Raw genomic sequence first — 20,693 nt, forward strand, 5'->3', positions numbered from 1 at the left:
GGATGATTCTGACAAAGATACTTAATACACACTGCCTCTAGAAGTATCACCTGGACTCTGGTGCTGCCACCTCAGCTGATTTGATGGAGACTTGCTTCACTCACGGACACACCAAGTCCCCAAATAAACAGTCTCAGGAGGTCACCTGCTACAAGCACGACCCAAACTCAGGGTCCACAGCCAGTTTGCATGAGTCTGAGCATCCCCATTTGGGAAAGGACAGTGTCCCTGTAGTATCACATGAGTGTCCCTTCAGGGCCCACCTTCAGACCCCATCTCCACACGTTTCTGTCAGTTACTCTCATGGAAGAACCTTCCTGCCCAGGGTACTACTTCAGGCGATCATCCCACACATCTTGGCCGACAATCCGCTGGCAATCCGAGCAAGGTGAGCCAGCAGCCAAGAATCCCAAAGTGAATTGCTAACTGTGTTCAGGCCCAAAGCAACCACACCTCAGCAATCCTGTTCGACTCTGAGCAGTTGTGACCTGACAACCAGCTGAGAAAGTTAAGGCTCCTGGTGTCCACGCTGCGGCTGGATGCTCCCCGTTCAAAGTCCCAGAACCAGTGGACAGGAGTGGAACAACGTGCCCTATGCCCTACAGAGAGACGGGAGATGGGTGTGGATCCCACAGGTCGACACTCCACAACCTTGCACACCCACACTCATCACCCCAGGAACCACGTTTCACAAGTGATGTCAAGGTAATTCTACTTAGTGGTCACTGTGTTCAAGAAGTAGGGGGGTCCTGAAAGGAAAATATCAACTTGCAGTGGGACGATGGATGGCTCCGCAACAGCACCTGTCAGGATAGGGAGCAGGGAAAAGGTTCCTGCGCCGCCTCCTCTTCCTGAGCAGCAGACTTCAAAGAGCAGCAGAAAGGATACAGCTACGGCCCAGAAGCAAGGGATGCCCCAGGTGATGGCGATCCTCCAAGCCAAGTCAGGCTTCCTCCTCTGATGGTTCTTGCACATGAACTGGAAGTAGGCCCTGCAGTTCTTCTTATGCTCAGAGCTCAGTTCCACCAGCAGGGCAGCCAGTGCCTGCAGCGCATCTTGCCCTGGAACTCAGTAGTGCTCATGCTCATGGTAAGGTCAGAGAAAGTATGCCTGGCACTTGGGAAGGATGGAAAGGCCCTTGTATCAGGGTGTTCAAAGGGCTGTGGGGTCACCCACTGTGGCTTCTGTGTCTGGGACTGCAACCTGTTCTGTGTCTCAGATCTTCTGAACTCTCACTGGTCACCCCCAGACACTTTATTCCTGCCTCTCCTTTCTGCCAGGCATCCTTGCTGTACCACTGTGATTCCACTCAGAACTTGCTCACTCAGTGAGATAACGGGGATCAGAAAGTATGTCTACATATGTTCTGTGGGTTTGTGTATGTGTGTGTGTCTGCGCGCGCGCTTGTGTGTGTGACTCCCATATCTCAGTTATTTTTGGAATCATTCACCTTTACAACAATAACTGTCAGCTAAGGTGGCTCTCATGTACTGTCTCTGGTCATTTCTGACTCAGAGGCTAATCCTCCTCAGATGCAGGCCTAAAGGAGACACACAGAGTCATGGCTGCGACACTTACAGTTGTGGCCCTGCCCGGACTCTACTCAGCTGTGCCTGTGGAGCCTGCCAATTGCCCAGTACCACACTTCCTTCAGGGTCCACCATTCTGCCCCCTCGCCTCCACCCCTCCTCCTGCTCCTGCCTCTGCACCTCCCCCTCCTCCTGAGCACTGGACCACAACGAGTAGCAGAAAGGATACCACGTTGGCCCAGAAGCCAGGGATGCCCTGGATGTTGGCACTCTTCTGAGCCAAGTCACGCTTCCTCCTCTCATGACTCTTGCACATGAACCAAACGTAGGCCCTGCAGGTTTTCTCAGGCTTAGAGCTAAGTTCCACTTACAAGGTCGCCAGTGCCTGCATCACATCTAGTGCCGGGAGCTCACTCGGGCCTCCAGGCCTTTCCTGGCACTGCTCCTCCAATGTCTTCTCCTCCAGCTCCAGGGAGGACCCCTGTTTCTGTCATTCATCTGGCACAACCTCCACATCCTCAGTGATGTCCTCTGCAAGCAGCTGGAAACCCCGTCTGATCCCTGCCACGACTCCGTCCACCTGGGCCTCGCTGTCCTCTCCTGCCTCCACTCTGAAGAGGGTGGCATCTTCGCCTGGTGTGGCCACTGGTGGCTGCAACGTCCCAGCCATGCACAGCATCACCAGGACAGGCTTTTGCTGGCCAGATGCTAGGGAAGTAGGGAAAAACCCCACCATTTGCCACGTTGATCTCCATTGTTCACGGACACCAAATGGGAAAGGGGACGGAATGAATCAAATTCCCCTTTTGATCACTCAACAGGAGGTCCTAGTCACCAGGTCTCATTCATGTTCCTCAAAAAGAAAGCCTGTACTTCAGCATATAGACAAGTTTCCTCTCAGCGATGTTACTGTGTACACGCATATTTTTGTGCACATGTGCACGTAGAAATTTTAGTGCTTACCAAAATTCAAGGTCCTGGAAAGAAAGCTTGTACTTCTGCATATGGACAGGTTTCCTCTCAGCGATGTTACTGTGTACACGCATATACTTGTGCACATGTGCACGTAGAAATTTGAGTGCTTACCAAAATTCAATGTCCTGGGAAGGAAAGCTTGTACTTCTGCATATGGACAGGTTTTGTCTCAGCGATGTAACTGTATTCACCCATCTATTTGTGCACATGTGTGTGTAGAAATTTGAGTGCTTACCAAGATTAATGTTCCTGGAAAAGAAAGCTTGTACTTCTGCATATGGCAAGTTTCCTCTCAGGGATGTTACTGAGTACACGTGCATGTTTGTGCACATGTGCGTGCAGAAATTTGAGTGCTTATTAAAATTCAAGTTCCTGGAAAAGAAAGCTTGTACTTCTGCATATGGACAGGTTACCCCTCAGCGATCTTACTGTGTACACGCATATATTTGTGCACATGTGCACATAGAAATTTGAGTGCTTACCAAAATTAATGTTCCTGAAAAGAAAGCTTGTACTTCTGCATATGGACAAGTTTCCTCTCAGGGATGTTACTGAGTACACGTGCATGTTTGTGCACATGTGCGTGCAGAAATTTGAGTGCTTACCAAAATTTATGTTCCTGGAAAAGCAAGCTTGTACTTCTGCATATGGACAGGTTTCCTCTCAGCGATGTAACTGTATTCACCAATATATTTGCGCACATGTGTGTGTAGAAATTTGAGCGCTTACCAAAATTCACGTTCCTGGAAAAGAAAGCTGAACTTCTGCATATGGACAGGTTTCCCCTCAGCGATGTTACTGTGTACACATGTATGTTTCTGCACATGTGCGTGTAGAAATCCCTGCCAGTTCACTTGTGAGTATGAACTACTGCAACTGACCTAGCCAGGTGATAGAAGTTGGACAGCGAAACCATGAAGTTCTTAGGGAACGGTACAGAGTCTCTGGCCAGCAGAAGCACTGAAGCCAGGGAATCGCTCCCCGTTTGCTCACTGAGCAAACACGTTCTAAGTGGAATCACAGTCGTGCACCTAGGATGCTTGGCAGAAAGGAGAGGCAGGAGGAGAGAGCCTGGGGAGTGTGAAGACGAAAGTCCACTACATCTGCAGTTTATGAAAAGTAGAAAATGTACCTAATGAGCTGGGAGGACAAACTGTACTTAATTAATTGAGTTATCTAAGAGGATTTCCATCCAAACAGCCAAAAGTACTTCCTGGTTTTTTCTTGCTGCCTGTAGTAAAACATGAAGGGATTTTTTTTTTCTTTAATGTTTAATATAAAGATTATTAAAACAGGGGACAAAACTTGCTGATTTGGGAATTTTCCAGTCTTTTAAGATGACAGAAGTTGTTAAAATTAATGACTCTCAAGCAAGATCATATCCAGGGCATTGAGATTAGGTGGTCTAAATACAACATTTTACACCACCGATAGGCCAGTTCTTCTTCTTATTTTTTATAAACAAAGGTGTTCTAAAGACGAGTGTGACTGTAAAATTCTTTGTTAAGCCTCAGAAAGCTGGAAGGGGATGCCTCATGGCATTATTTAGTCAGGCCAATACCCTCCAAAGAGTTTAGGGGTGTCACTCAGAGATCCTTTCAGTCACACAATAAGACTTCTACCAAGGTTCAGGGTGTTATCCCTCAGCTATCTCAGCAGAAAACCAAGACAGAGTAAGCCTTATTATGAAGACATGTGTGACTGTCGCTTTGGAGTGGGGTGCTTTGCCTTGAACACCAGTAAGAGTATCAGGAGACACACCAAGGTTTTAAGATAACATATTTAAGTTCAGCTCGGACTGAAAGGACCAGCAATAGTACAAAATAGGAGCTCTGGACTTCTACCTTCTACAAGCAGGAAGCAGGCTAGGGAGACTGTTTCATGTAACCATATACTAGCCACCTTTCATGCAATGGCATCATGTCAGCGGGTAGAATGAAAAAATCAGAGACGGAAGCCTAGGAAGTGTCCAGGCCTTAAATACTAATCAAAGGACTGCCCGCAAGAACCCATGGGATTTCAGAACTGCTACTATTGACTCCCATCTCCCCTCCCCTTTCTGGAACAGGAGTGTCTATGAAGGTTATCTATGCCTGAACCACCACTGTATGTTGGCTGTGAAAGGGAGCAGATTAACTCATCTCTTTTGTTCACACATCCTCAGGTCTAGAGGAACTACACTTCTATAATTTGAACTGATGTGTTGCAGACTTGAGAGGCTCTTGGACTGCAAGGAGATCAAACCAGTCAATCCTAAAGTAAATCTCTCCTGCATATTCATTCGAAGGACTGATGCTGAAGCTGAAGCTCCAATACTTGGGCTATGTGATGGGAATAGCCGTCTCATTGGAAAAGACCGTGATGCGGAAAAAGATGAAGGTAGGAGAAGGGGACAGCAGAGGATGGGATTGTTGGATAGCATCATCGACTCAATGGACTTGAGTTTGAGCAAGCTCCTGGAGTTGATGGACAGGGAAGCCTGCAGCGCTGCAGCCCATGGGGTCGCCAAGAATACGACACAACTGAGCAACAGAACACTTGAGATACTGTACACGTGGACCCTGATCCATAGCTGGACCTGACTTAGATGACAAGGTCCTGAACTTCAAGTTAATGCTGTAACAGATAAATTGTTTAAAAGCATTGGCAGGAAAAGGCATTTTGGACATACACGTATGTGAACAATTTCTGGCCATGTGTGTACCACGTGGTTTTAAATTATGTCCACGGTTCCTTCCTCCGCCCCTTCACATGTGTGGTGGGCTTAGTGGCTCACTTCTCATGTTAGAATACTGTAGAAACGAACAATGAAGCGTCTGAGACTAGGTCATAAAAGGCACTGCAGCCTCCTTGATCATCCTCTTGGATCACTCACTCTAGAAGCCAGCTTAGTCATATCTCGAGAGCACTCAGGTAGCCCTTTAGAGAGGCCCATGTGAAAGAACCGAGGCTTTCTCCCAACAGCCAGCAAGCAAACCGGTTTCATTAGCTATGTGAGTAAGCCATCTTGGAAGGAAATCCACCAGCGCATGTCAAGGCTTCAGAGGATGGCAATCTCATGAGACACTGAGCCACAACACTCAGCTGAATTACTCCTGGATTCCCAACTTTCAGCAGCAGTATGAAATAATATTGTTTTAAGCTGCTAGTTTTGGCTAACTGCTTATGCAGCACTAGTTCATTAATGCACTGCCAACTTTGGGCAATGTCTTTATTCAGGGCTGCCTGTCCATCTAGTCCAATCTAATCCAGAATCTGCTACTTCAGTTTAGAAAACATAGCCCACCCTTGATCTGACCACCCTCAGTATCCGATCAAATATCATTTCACTCACCGGAATATCTTATCAGCCTTGCCTAGCCTCAGCAATGATCCTCTCAGTTGAGCCAGAGTCCACCCTCACGATTATAGTCCTCATTTTAATAAGTTTCCATCCACTGACACCCATTCTGTTATTGTTGTCCATTGCTTTTCAGTCTCCCATCTCTGTCTGCAATCCCATGGGCCCACCCTGTTCCTTAGCTATAAATCCCAGCTGCACCCCTCCTGGAGTCACACATAAGCTCAATCTCTCTCCCATGTTATAATACGCCACTGTAGTACTCTTACCTTGAATAAAGTTTTTCTTGCCACCTTTCGTAAGTGTTATGAGTACTCTTTGAACATTCCCAAGTTCTGTTAGTAAGGATTACTCTCAAAGGAATCTAGTTTTATATCTTTATTCTTTATACTATATTCATTCGGGGGAACAAATTTCTAGCATTAAAACATTTCATGTTTTTACCATACAAACAGAAAATATCTTTGAAAATACATTTACATATCTTAAAACATGTAGTAATCTGAAAAGGATGCGTATATAGACATGTCAGTGTATATACACACATGCCCTCAGAGCTCCAAGGAAAACTTAATTCTCAGTAAACAATAAATGAAAACATTCAGCCTGAAAATAGTGAACTCTTTGGAATCAACTTGCCAAAAATCTTAGACAATGAAATTTTAATTAAAAAACATGGATACATAAAAATATTTGGGATTCAGACAAAATTGCTAAATATAGATAGGTCAACCCCTAAACCATCTCTGGAAAAAAAAAGAAAAGAAATCCTCAGTATCATGTAATAACCTATCATGGAAAAGGACCTACAAAAGAATAGATACGTATCTGCATAACTAAATCACTCTGATATACATCTGAAATTCAACATTGTAAATCTAATATATTTACAGGAAAAAAATTGTGAAGAAACTTCTAAAATGCAAAGGTATAAAGAAAAAAATCCTAAAGAATGTAGGAAGTATCTATGAATTGAAACAAAAATAGAAAACAAAAATAAAGCTTGTTGGGATAAGACGACAAGAGCTGCTTCTTGGAAAAAGAAAATCAGAAACAGTGATACAACTGTGGCAAATCTAATAAGGGGACAGGGAGGTTAATTCCAATACTAGAAATGAGGAACGAAATGGGATTCTGAGAGGATAACATTCAACTCTGTGTGGAATTCCTTTTGTTTCAGGAAAGGTCCAGTCAAGCAACAACCTGGGGAAAGAAAGGGAAGGAAAGAAAGAGGAAGAGAGACAAGGGAAGAAAGCAAGAAAAAGAAAGGAGAGGAGAGGAAGGAACAGTAAGTGTCTCAACAAATGTTGTAAACTATCCAATAAAACAATTCTCTTCAAGATCTAAAAGCAGAAACGGAAATTTATTAAGCCAGATACTCATTGCTTTTGATGGTACTCAGAACAAGAAAGCCCACTTACACATCACTGTTTAGAACTGGCCAACACAATACGATTATTTAAAAAAAATAAAACCATGCCATGTTAGTTGTAAAAAGACAGCAGAAATAATTTTTAAAACATTATTTCTACAAATACTAATTTTACTTACAATGTTTTGGCAACATTAATCAAATAATAAATTTTACCTGAAAGAACAAGCAAGGCAGACAAGGAAATTCACAAAGGGCAGTAACAAAATAATAATCTTGACACATCTTCAATAATTTGTAAAGAAAACAAAGTGTCATTGTGTGAACAAAATATAGAGGTATCAAAAGAAAAACAGAGGAAGCTCCTGAAAGAATTCAACTCACTATTAACAATCTTTGATTTGCAGGCACAGAAACTGACTCAAGTTAATTCTAAGAAGCAAAGCCCTGATGTTATTATCTCTTCTCTTTTTCATTTTTCTTTCTTTCTTTTTTTTTTTTTTTTGTGAAAATTTAGGAAATTTAGGCTGGAGAGGGAAGAAGAGGATAGAGACTTCAAGTGCCTTTAAGGAGGAGGAGGAAAGAGAGGGGGTTGGAGATTTGATTGTGTTATTTGAACAGCATTGGTGAAGCTCAAACAAGGGAGCCATGCAGGCCTACGGGAAGAGTATTTCCAGAAGAACAACACTTGCAGTCTGGATCGGCAAGAAACGGAATTTGATGGAGGAAAACCAAGGCCTGTGTTGTCAAAAAGAGTACATTAGTGGGGAAAATAGTACAGTAGAAGACAGAGAATGGAAGAGAGGAAGCAGTCAGGGACCATATTGTGGGAACCTTTTAATTTGGCAATAAATACAACTTGTAGTCCTTAGGAGCATACTTCACAGCAACTAACAGCAACAGTGTTGATAATACTAAGCAACAGTAAAAACACGTAACTAAAACATTTCGTATTTTTTACTATAGAAATCGAAGAAAGCAGATACATATGCAATAGTCTGCATGTTTATTTATACAGAGAGTTTTCACCTGAGACCAGAACACACACACACTCTTTATACAACTAAAAGTGGTTTCAGCTGACACTTAGCAAAGTGCTTTGGCCCAAATAAACTAACCAGAAAGGCCTAGTAAAATATTCAAAGTGCAAATATATCAATCAAGCTTTGAATAAATAAACACAATTTATTTGAATTTGAATTTATACTCACGAAATTACCTAAAATGGAGACAACAGATTCACTGCAGCTTCATCATCTGTAGTCCTTCCTTTTCAGTTCTGAGAAGGATGCTAACCGCTTGGTGATGATCTCTTTCCAGCATTTTGTGAAAGCTTAGAGGACTTAAAGAAATTGAGGACTGGGGAGAGTGGGGAGAGACAAAGAGGAGGAGAAAGGAAGAGGAAACGGAGAGATTGCTCCTGGCATAGGTCTACAGACAGGATCCCAGCTTCCTGGAATGGTGCACAGAGATTGCTAGGTATCCGTGCCAGAAGTGGAGAAGGGGTGACATTCAACTGCAGGAGGAGACTCAACTTCAAGAACCTAGAGGCAGCCAAGTGCGCTGATGTTCAGGCACCAATACTTAGAGGGTACCCCACAGGTCTGTGAAAGAGCCCTTGGAGACCGCAAGAAAGAAGGTTTCCACAAGTATAATCACAGATTAGATGGTTGGATACATTAGAGGAAGGGTAACTCTATGACCTGATAATTACTGAAATACATGAGACAATTCTTGCACATCAGACTGTGTCAAGAAAGACGGAAACTCAATCAGCTTGATACAATGGGAAATTACACACGCAAAGAATTAGCTGTTAACTGTACTACATTTGTGTCCAAGGCAAGATAAGATACAGAACCGAAATCTTCACATGGTCAACTCGGGTAAGACACATGTAACTGGAAATTGGAAGGAAGAGTTCCAAAAAGGCTTTAATCACCCTGGACTATTTTTGTCCACTATATTTACGATTCTTGGACAACTCCATTGTAGCTTAAGGGTAAGAGAACTCAATTTAGCCCAATTCAAAAGCTGAACAGATTTCCTCTGTTTGATCCTTTTCAGTTACAACTATGGGTCCAGCGCAAATCAAAGTGGACGTCAAGGCTCTTTTTCCTTTGGGAATTTTAATTTGCTTTGCTACTGTGTCTGACACAGATATGCCGACCTCACTGTGACTACAGGCCAGCCAAATGGGAAAGGGGACAAAATGAATCAAATCCCCCTTTTGCTCACTCAACAGGAGGTCCACAGGCACCAGGTCTCATTCTATTAACTATCTCTGCTTCTCCAACTGCAGTCAGTGCTACACAGGGCCTGCTTCATGCTTGCCAGGGTCTCTCACCAAACACAGGCATTTTAGCAGCTGGCATCCTTGAGATGTCCCTGGGCTAGGTGAAAGCACTCTGAGACAGTGTTCCTTCTCCCTTGGCTCTGTGCCTGCACTGAATGTATGCCTCTTCCTCAGCTGGGACAAGAAGCCACAGCTCTTCACTGATTAAATCCCGTGTCTGTTCCAAACTCACATCGTAGCTTCTCCATCAACCTCCACTGCACGCTTTCAGAGCCAGGTTATCTTAGATCAGCCCAAGAGGCACTTCAGAGAGTGACATTCAAGTCTGGCTATATAGCTGATACTGAGATCTGCAAGGCATGAAAACACTTCAAAATTACGTTGCTAAAACACTCTACAGATTATATGTATAGGAGAGCTTTCGAACTTACAAGTAACATCAAATACCAAAATAGGTTCTTACTTTTCCTTTCTCCACTTCTCTCATTCTCTCTCTCTCACACACACATGCACACATCCTTTTTACATGTTAAGACAATTACACGAAAAACAGATCATAGATTTTTAAATAGCATCTCAATATGAAGATCACACAAAACTGTACTTCCTCTATTTAAAACAAAATCACATAAATTACCCATCGGTTTTCCTATATTTGATATTATTGAATAATGCTATAAGTTGATCTTTTTGTTTTTAATGGGGTTTTTAACTTTGACTGAAATACTTGCTTCAGACTTACTGAAGGCAGAATTAACTATTATTTTTCTTTTTTTGACCTCCTCCTTTTAGATTTGGGGGGTGATGATTCAAAATCAGATGTGTTCACAGTAATGGATGCAACTTCCACCAATCCTGGCTGAAGGGGTTCCAGTGATACCTGAATAACAATTTTTGTTTCAGGAGACAATCCTTCTAGCTGCTTAGGCTTCTTAAACATTTGATGACACTGGGTCTTGTGCTCCCTCTCCTCTTTGGAAGTTAAAAACTGTAGCCGACATTTGGAACACTGGTGAAAACTCTTTTCCCAGTGCCCTCGATGATGACGTCTGTATGCTGTTGCAGTTTGAAAAATTTTGAGACAAAACGGGCAAAGTTATTTCTTAGTGTTACCATGGTATGCTCTGAAATGTGCATCCACATCTGCAAAAAATGATGATCTGTAACTGCAAACCTGGCATACATAGGGCATTTCACCAGGCTTATGATTGTCTTTCATGTGCTCTAAGAGAACCTGATCTGTCTCAAAGGACAACTCACAGATGTGACAGACTGCGGAGGGCTCCTGGGCCGTGTGGACACTTTCAACGTGACACTGCAGCTGGAAAGGAGTAGGAAACTGGCGGAGGCAGTGCTGGTAGGTGGTGTGGGTTTTCCAGCTGTCACCTCTCTGCCACTCAAGTTCCAAATGGTGCTTCATGTGATTCATAAACTTGACATTTTTTAGAACTTTCAAGCAGCTGAGGCATTTAAACGCCGTGTGGGTCTTCGCTTCTGGCTGCCCAACTCCTCTATGCTCGCCATAGTAGAAGTCACGAAGTAACACAATCAGATTTCCTTCTGTGGGATCACCAATTTTGTTTGGACTTGCCAAACTTGGAAAATCAGTTTTTGTCTGTCCACTTTCCCCTAAAGATCTTACAGGCTTGCAATGAACACTGTCCTTTGGAAAAGGTGTTGGACAAGGTTCTCCATTCTGAACATGGCCTAGTGAGGTATGGACACGGTCTGGTGTGCTTTGCTGAGTGGTCTCTGTATGAAAAAAACCTGACGGGGAGAAACCTAAAGAATGTTCCCCTACAATGCCATCACTGAGTTTAGGCCTTCTGGGATTTCTGCGATTTGTTTCACAAGGGGAAACTCGCTTTGATACATGAGGACTTTTATTCACATCTCCTGCAGAAACTGCTGTTTCTACTGGATGCTGCAATGACCTTGTGAAGGTAATCAAGGAAGAACATAACTCCTTCGAAAAGCCATCAGGCACTATTTGTGGTGAAAGATTTTTATAATCAGCTTGAGACAGAGGTTCAATAATAATAGGACTACCTGTTGATCTTGAGTCAGAGTCAGACACTGGCAAGACAGTCTTTGCTTCTGATGTAGGAGTCACATGACTAACAGGCTGTAATCTGTGAGCGTTACCTCTCCTGAAGTGACCACACCTTTTTCTCCTTGAATAAGAACCTGGGGTATCTCTGTTCAGTATGTTTGAAACGACTGGTTTTGAAGCTGAGCTCATCCCAACAAAGATCACGTCAGCATCTTCATTTCCATGTTCCACTCCAACCAAGATCACGTCATCATCATCATCATCATCTACTTGTTTTGTCTCTCCCTCCCTTTTCCGTACTTCTGGCTCTTGTTCTTCTTCACGTAACATACGTGGGAGTTCCATATTTTTAATACTTTTTTATCCTTAGAGGGTGCGACCACAAGTCCCAGTGCTTCCTTTATACAAACTGCCACCTAAGTGTAAACATACTACAGATTAGTTAAGTACAGAAAAATGGGCTATTTGATTATCTCCAAAACTCTAGAGTACTTATACACACCCTTATCTTACAGACAAAGACACTGAGTGTCAACCAGACTCAATGACAGCTGAAAAAACTACGACTACAAGTCTCCATGGCTCTAGAATCATAGCTTTGTCGCATGTTCACTTTAACCTCTTCTAGTTAAAAAAATAAAGAGGAAAAATAAAAAAAACCCGCCACACTGATCATTAGGTGAAATCACATGTAAAGGATGAGTATTTTTACAAAAGCATTGTTCTACAGCGTTTCGAAGCATGGACTTTGGTGTCATAGGAGATTAAGTTGGAATTCTAACTTAACCAGACACCAGTTGCGTCTTCTTTGGCAAATTTGTAACTTTTAAATGTGTTTCTGTATCTTAAAGACAAACATGCTTATTTCTTAGACTTAAGGTTAACAGCTTTTTTAAAAGGCATCAGCTATTCAATGGCATCTTGTTTCGTAGTAAAAATGGAAGAAAATGGATCTTAAATGCACATTACAACCGATTCACAAATTCTAATTTCATAAATGTTAACAAACAAAATAGGTAGCAAATTCAAAGTATAATCTATCTATACCTAGTTAACAGACAGCATAATTCAATGTCAAGCACTTAATACAGGCCTAGGAAAAGGAGAATGGGCTCTCTTTGATAATCTCACCCCAATTCCACACTGATATATCCTAAATTTCTCCCTCTAATCCTGGCAAAACTTCAATCCAACAATGCTTCATCCTTTATGCCACATGTCTCTTCCCCACATAGCAGGCAAAGTGATGCCATTCTTTCTCTCATACCAATATCAGACAGAGATATCACTCACACACACACACACACACACACACACACACACACACACACCTGATATCCCTCATGAATACAGGTGAAAGAGTCCAAAACAAAATACTGGCAAACAAATTTCAACAGCATATAAACAAGACTGTATACCATGATCACATGGGATTTAGGGAGGTATGCAAAGTTGGTTCATGATAGGAAAGTCACCAACATTATGCCATTTTAAAACAATAAAACAAATAACACATCTGCCTGAAGAAAAAGCATTTCCTTGAATCTAGCACCTTTTCATAACCAGGGTTAAAAGAACACTTAATAATTAAGAACAGAAGAGAACTTTCTCAATCAAAGGGCACCTGTAAAAAGACCCACAGCTAACATCATACTTAAGAATGAAAAACTGAAAGCTTTCCCTCTAAGACTGGGAACAACACAAGGAAGTCTATTACACACTTTGGCTCAACATTATACTGGCAGTTTTACAACCAGAGCAATCAGGTAACAAAAGAGAATTGTTGCTGTAGTTTAAAAAAAAAAACACAATGAAAAAACAAAAAACCGCCTTCAGAATGGAAAGTAAAAATCAAAGTATATTGGAGATAACATACATTTGTATATAGAAAATCTTGAAGAAAACCCAAGTATTAGAATTAATATAAAGCTTGCAGAATAGAAGACAAATATTTTAAAAGTCAACCACATTTTACACTGTAGCAACAAATGTTGTTGAGTAAATACTTGAATCTACACTAGCATTCAAAAGAATACTTAGGAAGTCAGAAAGAGGAAGACAATATATTCTTTTGAATGGCTGAGTAACACTCCATTGTGTATATGTACCACAGCTTTCTGATCCATTTATCTGTAGGTGGACATCTAGGTTGTTCCATGTCCTGGCTATTATAAACAGTGTTGCGATGAACACCGGGGTACATGTGTCTCTTTCAATTCTTCTTTCCTCAGTGTGTATGCCCAGCGGTGGGATTGCTGGGTCATATGGCAGTTCTATTTGCCATTTTTTAAGGAATCTCCACAATGTTCTCCATAGTGGCTGCACTAGATTGCATTCCCACCAACAGTGTAAGAGGGTTCCCTTTTCTCCACACCCTCTCCAGCATTTATTGCTTGCAGACTTTATAGGAGTCAATTCTAATGAGACGGATGAAACTGGAGCCGATTATACACAGTGAAGTGAGCCAGAAAGAAAAACACCAATACAGTATACTAACACATATATATGGAATTTAGAAAGATGGTAATGATAACCCTGCATGAGAGACAGCAGAAGAGACACAGATGTATAGAACAGATTTTTGGACTCTGAGGGAGCGGGAGAGGGTGGGATAATTTGGGAGTTAATAGCACTGAAACATGTACAATATCATGTAAGGTAGTCGCCAGTCTATGTTTGATGCAGGATACAGGATGTTTGGGGCTGGTGCACAGGGATGATCCAGAGAGATGATATGGGGTGGGAGGTGGGAGGGGGGTCAGGATTGGGAACTTATGTACACCTGTGGTGGATTCATGTCAATGTATGGCAAAACCAACACAGTGATGTAAAATAAAATAAAGTACAAATAAAAATAATAAAAAGGAGAGAAAGACAAATATCATATGGTATCACTTACATGGACTCTAAAATATGACATAAATGAACTTATCTATGAAACAGAAACAGACTCACAGACATAGAGAGCACACTATGTGATTCCCCAGAGGGGAAAGTTGGGGTAGGCACAGATTGGGAGCTGGTGATTAGCAGATGCAAACTATAATATATACAAGAGAGAAATAACAGCGTACTGTATATCACAAGGAACTATATTCATAATTTGTGATAAACAATCATGGAACAGGGTATGAAAAAATTGTATGTGCATATGTGTGTGTTTACATATGAAGGAAAGGAAAGGACAACTGTTGGCAAGCACATACAGAAACTGGATCCTTGTGTGTTATAGATAGATTTTAAAATGGTGCACCTGCTACAGAAAACAGTTTAAAGGCTCCTCAAAAAACTAAAAAACTAGACCTGATACATGATTCAGCAGTTCCACTACCAGATATAAAATCAAAAGAAGTTAACATGGGGTCTTGGGATATCTGCAGAGCCGTGCTCACAGCAGCACGAAGCACAACAACTAAGAGGTGGAAGCATCGAAATGTCCATCAAATGTGATATATACACACAATGAAATATTATTTAGCCATATAGAGAAAATTCTGTCACATGCTACAACATGCATGATCATTTCAGACATCAAGCCAAATGCAATAAGCCAGTCGTACAAAAAGACAAATACTGTAAGTTTCTACTTGCATGAAATAGCTAACACAGTCAAGCAATAGAAAGGAAACAAAAAAGAACGATGGAGTCCATGGTCTAGGTCAACGGGCAAGAAAAGAGGAGTTGCTGTTTAATGGGACAGGTGATGGGTACAGAGTTTCGATTTTGCAAGCTGTAAAGGTGTAGAGATCTGTTTCATAACAATGTGATAAGGAATTCTCTGGTAGTTCAGAGGTTAGGACTCCACAGTGTCTTATCAGGGGCCTGGGTATGATCCTCAACCAGGGAACTGTCATTCAAGCTGCACAACACAGCTAAAACAATGACAACAACAACAAATCAACACTGTGACTACGTGTGTGTATATGTCTTAGTCACTCAGTTGTGCCCAACGTTGCATCCCCAGGGACTAAAGCTCACCACGTTCCCTTCTCCATCAGATTTGCAGTGGGTTGCCATTTCTTTCTCCAAAAGGCTGATGAAAGTGTGCAAAATACTTAGCATGCAAAAATGGGTAAAATGGTAAAAATTTAAGTTAGATGTTTTCTACAACAATTAAAAACAGAAAAGCATATAATAACCAGGAAAAGAATTTGAATAGACATTTCCGACTCTTTGCAATCCCATGGACTGTAGTCTACCAGGCTCCTCCATTCATGGGATTTTCCAGGCAAGAGTGCTGGAGTGGATTACCATTTCCTTCTCAAGGCGATCTTCCCCACCCAGGAATTGATCCCAGGTCTCCTACCTTGCAGGCAGACACTTTCCCTTCTGAGCCACCAGGGAAGCCCTGAGCAAAATGTCAATCAGTCTCACTGAGATACTACTTCACACCAGACTACTTCACACCCAATCAAAAGGACGAATAATAACAAGTGCTGCAGAAGATGTGGAGAAAAGGAATCTTCATGATATTGTTGAGGTAATTGCTGTAAAATGGTACAACCACTCTTGCAAAAGTGGTTGGTCAGTACCTCAAAAATTAAATGTAGAGTAGAGATATGATCCAGGAATTTCCCTCTTTTGTATATATGCACCAACACTGAAAATGTTCAGTCCATGCAAAATCAGTGTTCACAGCAACATTACTCGCAATAGCCACAAAGAGTACACCATCCATGTATTATCCATTCATTGACGAATGGATAAACAAACTGTGGTATATGCTCAAAATGGACTGCATGGAAGCCATTTACCATATTCATATACCATATTCAGCCATAAAAATAAAATAAAAACATTCACTGCTATACAAGCATGAACACGATGAATCTTGAAAGTACACAAACGAGGGGACTTTCCTGGCGATCCAGGGTTTAAGACTCTCCACAGGTGCCATCCCTGGGCTGGGAACTAAGATCCCACATGCCACATAGCTAAATAAATAAATACTTAAAAAGAAAATACGACATCTGAATAAAGCCAGACACAAAGGTCACACATTGTATGTGGGGAACTGTAGGTGGAAGACAAGCAGGAAGAGAAGCACTCTGTAATCCAAGTGAAACATTTTTTTCAGGGAGGAGGAAATGAACTACTCTGATAAAGGCTGCCAACAAATTAAATAAAATAACAATTAAAAGTTCACCACTGAGTTAAACATTTGAATTCACCTGTGGCCTTGACAAGAGTGGCTTTATGGGAAAATGAGAGAACTCGAGATAACAAAGTCTAGGAACAACTCTGCAGAGTTCTATAACAAGCAAATATGAAATAAAAGCAGCAGAAGCAGGAGGTGTCACCAAAAGATGGATTTTTACCGACAGGTCACGTTATAGTCAGTCTGTTTGCTGATGGGAACCATCCAGAGAAACAGAAACCTTAATCCAGGAGGACAAAGAGGAGACTTGCTAGAATATCAAGAAATGAGTAGGTCTAGAAATGAGCAGATCAGGAATTGAGTACATCAAACCACAAGAGCACACAAGCTGGAGAAGGCAATGGAAACCCAAACCAGTACTCTGGCCTGGAATATCCCACAGGTGGAGGAGCCTGGTAGGCCGCAGTCCATGGGGTTTCGAAGGGTTGGACACGACTGGGCGACTTCACTCTCATGCACTGGAGAAGGAAATGGCAACCCACTCCAGCATTCTTGCCTGGAGAATCCCAGAAAAGGGGGAGCCTTGTGGGTGGCTGTCCATGAGACTGCAGAGTCAGACACGACTGAAGCGGCTTAGCAGCAGTAGCAGCACACAAGAAGGGTACACAAGCCGAATAATTTGCTCACATTGCCAGAGCTGAGATCATATTAAAAAAAAAAAGGCTGGCATAGTGGATTAATGGGTATGGTAACCAGCCTTCAAGTGAATTCAATCTCCTGATATTCCTCCCCCTGTGTAGTTCTCTCTCAATCTATCACAGGGTAGACCTGTGAGCCTAAGCAAATACACAAGTGCAGATGTGTAACATCTCAAAAAAACTCTGCACTTTATCATGGGTGCAAGTACTTTCCTGAATCACTCATTCTGAGTAAAGACAGCAGCCTCCACAAGAGAAGCCCCTTGGAGAGGCCCACAGAAGGAGGAACTGAGGCTAGAAGAGTACAGACAAGTGAGAGAGCTTAGATTCAACTAGCTAAGTCTTCAGAGGTTGCCAAGCCAGACAAAAGCTTGACTACTACCTAAGGAGAGATCCTAGGCCAAGAGATAACAAGTGGTAAGTTCTTTCAAACTATTCCATTTTGAGATCATATGTACAACACAAACATTTCAAGTTCTAATACCATTGACATCATACTTACACACAGATCAGTTCTCCTATAAATATAGCAAAAATCAAGACACACACACACACACACACATACACACACACATACACACACACACACACACACACACACACCCCTATCCACAGCACCGAAACACAGGAGTTGCCTGGCAGTCCAGTGGTTTGGTTAGGACTCAGCCCTCTCACTGCCAGGATCCTGTGTTCGATCCCTGGCTGGGGAACTAATATCCTATGAAGCCACATGTTGTGACCAAAACAAAACATGCGGTGAAGTTCAAAGCTGTACCAGCAAGATAAGTATACAACACAGCTGTAGGCACAAGTGGCTGGGCATAGAGCTTCCTATGATCTTGTTTACTCGCATGAAATGAACTCAGATGGTGCCTCACCCCCATCCAGTGGAGTTCATTTACTTAATGAAGAAAAGCCCTTAAGGGTACAGAAATGAGCAAGTAATCTCACGTGAACATGTTAAATCACAGGATAATTTCTCTGAATGAACCACCGAATTCATTCATTCATTTGGCCATGCTGTTTGGCTTGTGGGGTCCCAGTTCCCTGACCAGAGACTGAATCCAGACCACTGCAGTGAAAACCCAAAATCCTAATCACCAGGCCACCAGGGAACCCCACACCTGCATTGCTTTGCTTTGCTAGCTAAAACCTTAGGATATGTGCATTGCCCCATTTTAGCCTCACCAAGTGGCAGGAGTCAACTCTACACAGCTTAAGACCCATGGTGCTCTTACTTTTTTTCTTTCAAGAAGGCAGGAGAAAGCAAGTCACCATGCCTGTTTTTAAGCTTGCCACTCAGAAAGCTGCAAACCTGAAACCATGATGGCCCTGAAGTCAGCACCCGCAATCAGGGTCACGTAATCCCCAATCAGGAATACTCTCTCTCAACAGCAACGTGTCAGCCGACGAATGAAAGGAGAAAAACACAAAGTAAGAAAGCCACACCTTTGTCCCTTGTTGTAAAGATGTCTGTCACCTTACCTCAGGGGCCCACTTAAGTCCTGAGCGCTTGAGACCTCCCAGGCAGCACACGGTCACATCCTGGGGACAAGCAGAGAAAACGGCCAGGGTGAGTCCCCTGTTCCGGGAACATTCTATCCCCCCAGGCCCTCCCTGGTCCTACCCTACGGATGCTGACCAGGCGTCTCACACTCAACCAGACCAAGTGATTGAACTCCTTTGCCCTGAGCTTCTTCCTCCCACCTCTCTTCTCTCAGTAACAAACAAATACCTCATCTGCCAACTTCCCGAACCAAAGGCCTGAATCTCGGGGCCCCCAGGGACGGGGCAGCCCTGGAGTCTGAGGAGAGGCCGAGGAAACAGGAAAACGACCAAAGCACCAGGGCAGTGAAAAGGCCACTAGATCGATTTTTTTTCTTTTTTTTTTGCTGCGCTCGCCTGACTATGCCTGGGTGCAGGACCGGGTTGGGCCGTGAAGATTTGTGTGTGTGTGTGTTTAAATCATTAGGTTCCACAGGAGAGCTGGGGGTGGTGCCCGGGGCCAGGGGCCTAAGAGGCCCTTTCCGCGAGCTGACTTGTGCCACCCACCCCCAGGCCGGAAAGCTGCTGGAGAGCTGAGCCCGCCCAGACTAGAGAGGAGAGAGGGCGAAAGGCGCCTGAGGCCTGTGGGTCCTGCCGCACACTCCCTCCTGAGGGCCCGCGGGCCCTCACCAGCCGCCCCACCGAGCAAGGCCTCGTGCGAGTGGGGACCCGAGAAACCCTCCCTTTAGCCGTCAGGCACCTCTTAGGCTGAACCACGCTCCAGTCCTTACCAGCCCCCGTTGACCGAGGAGACAGAACTGCCTGCAGCTCACCTGCCTTAGGCAGTTCCCGGATCAAGCCTGAGGAGGCCAGCCGGAGGGGATGAGGAGGCGAGGCGGACGGGACGAGGCTTCCTCAGGTCTGGGGCGCCGCCTCAGCTCCCCCTACAGGCGACCGGGCTGCCTCCGATGATTGGCTGCCAGGTGTTGGCTCCTGCCATCTGATTGGCCGCGAGGCTGAGTTGGGCGCATGCGCGCGCGATGGACACCCCCCCCCACCCACTCCCCCCACCCAGTAAAAGCACCCCCTGTGGGCGTGGTCAGGCTGAATCTGAATCTCAAGAGTATTGGGTCAAGATTGCTCAGCTCACCGAAGGCGAAGAAAGAAAAAACAGATGGCACAGTCGCCAGGGCACAGGGCTGAGAACGGCCTCCGATTCTACTAGGGGAGTCCAGTGATGGTGATCTGGCACTCACAGCCCTCAGGGGTGACCTCCCTTAAGCCAGTTCTTTGCTTAAGGAACTTGACCTTACAGTGAATCTTGGCGCCCCTCCTCTTGGAATTACATTTCAATCAAGGCAGGGCAGCCTGCCCCTGTTTTTGCACTGTCTATTGTGAGCTGAGAATGAGCTTTACTTCTTCTTCTTCTTCTTTTTAATTTTAGAGCTTTACGCTTTTAATGGCTGAGGAAAACCGAAAAGACTTTTATTTTCTGACGTGGAAATTGTGTGAAATTCAGTTTTCGGAGTCCTTAAATTTGGAACAGGGACTTGCCAGTTTCTTTCGTTGTTGTCTATGGCTGAAAACTTAATCGCCAATGATCATATTCGCAAAGCCTAAAATATCTCTTCTTTGGCCCTTCACAGAGTCTTTTTTAAATGCCCTGTGCTGCTGGAAGTCTCCTAGTAGACCGTTGAGATCTCCTATGGGAGGATAAAGTTTTGGTTTTGTTACATTATTTTCTTCTCTAATATATTCATTTTTCATTCTTTACTAATTTCATTCCTTCACATCGCTATAAGTTTGTTCTGTTGCTCATCTTTACAACTTTTTGAGATAACTGTTTG

The 20,693-nt window shown here is 43.3% G+C and overlaps 1 pseudogene; it reads right to left on the reverse strand.

Annotated features, from left to right (window-relative positions):
- Positions 1–305: 305 nt before the first annotated feature.
- On the reverse strand, positions 306–2,172 carry LOC132659028 (testis-specific Y-encoded protein 1-like; annotated as a pseudogene).
- Positions 2,173–20,693: the final 18,521 nt, after the last annotated feature.

Source organism: Ovis aries, chromosome Y, assembly GCF_016772045.2.
Source record: "Ovis aries strain OAR_USU_Benz2616 breed Rambouillet chromosome Y, ARS-UI_Ramb_v3.0, whole genome shotgun sequence".
NCBI classification, from domain to species: Eukaryota; Metazoa; Chordata; class Mammalia; order Artiodactyla; family Bovidae; genus Ovis; species Ovis aries.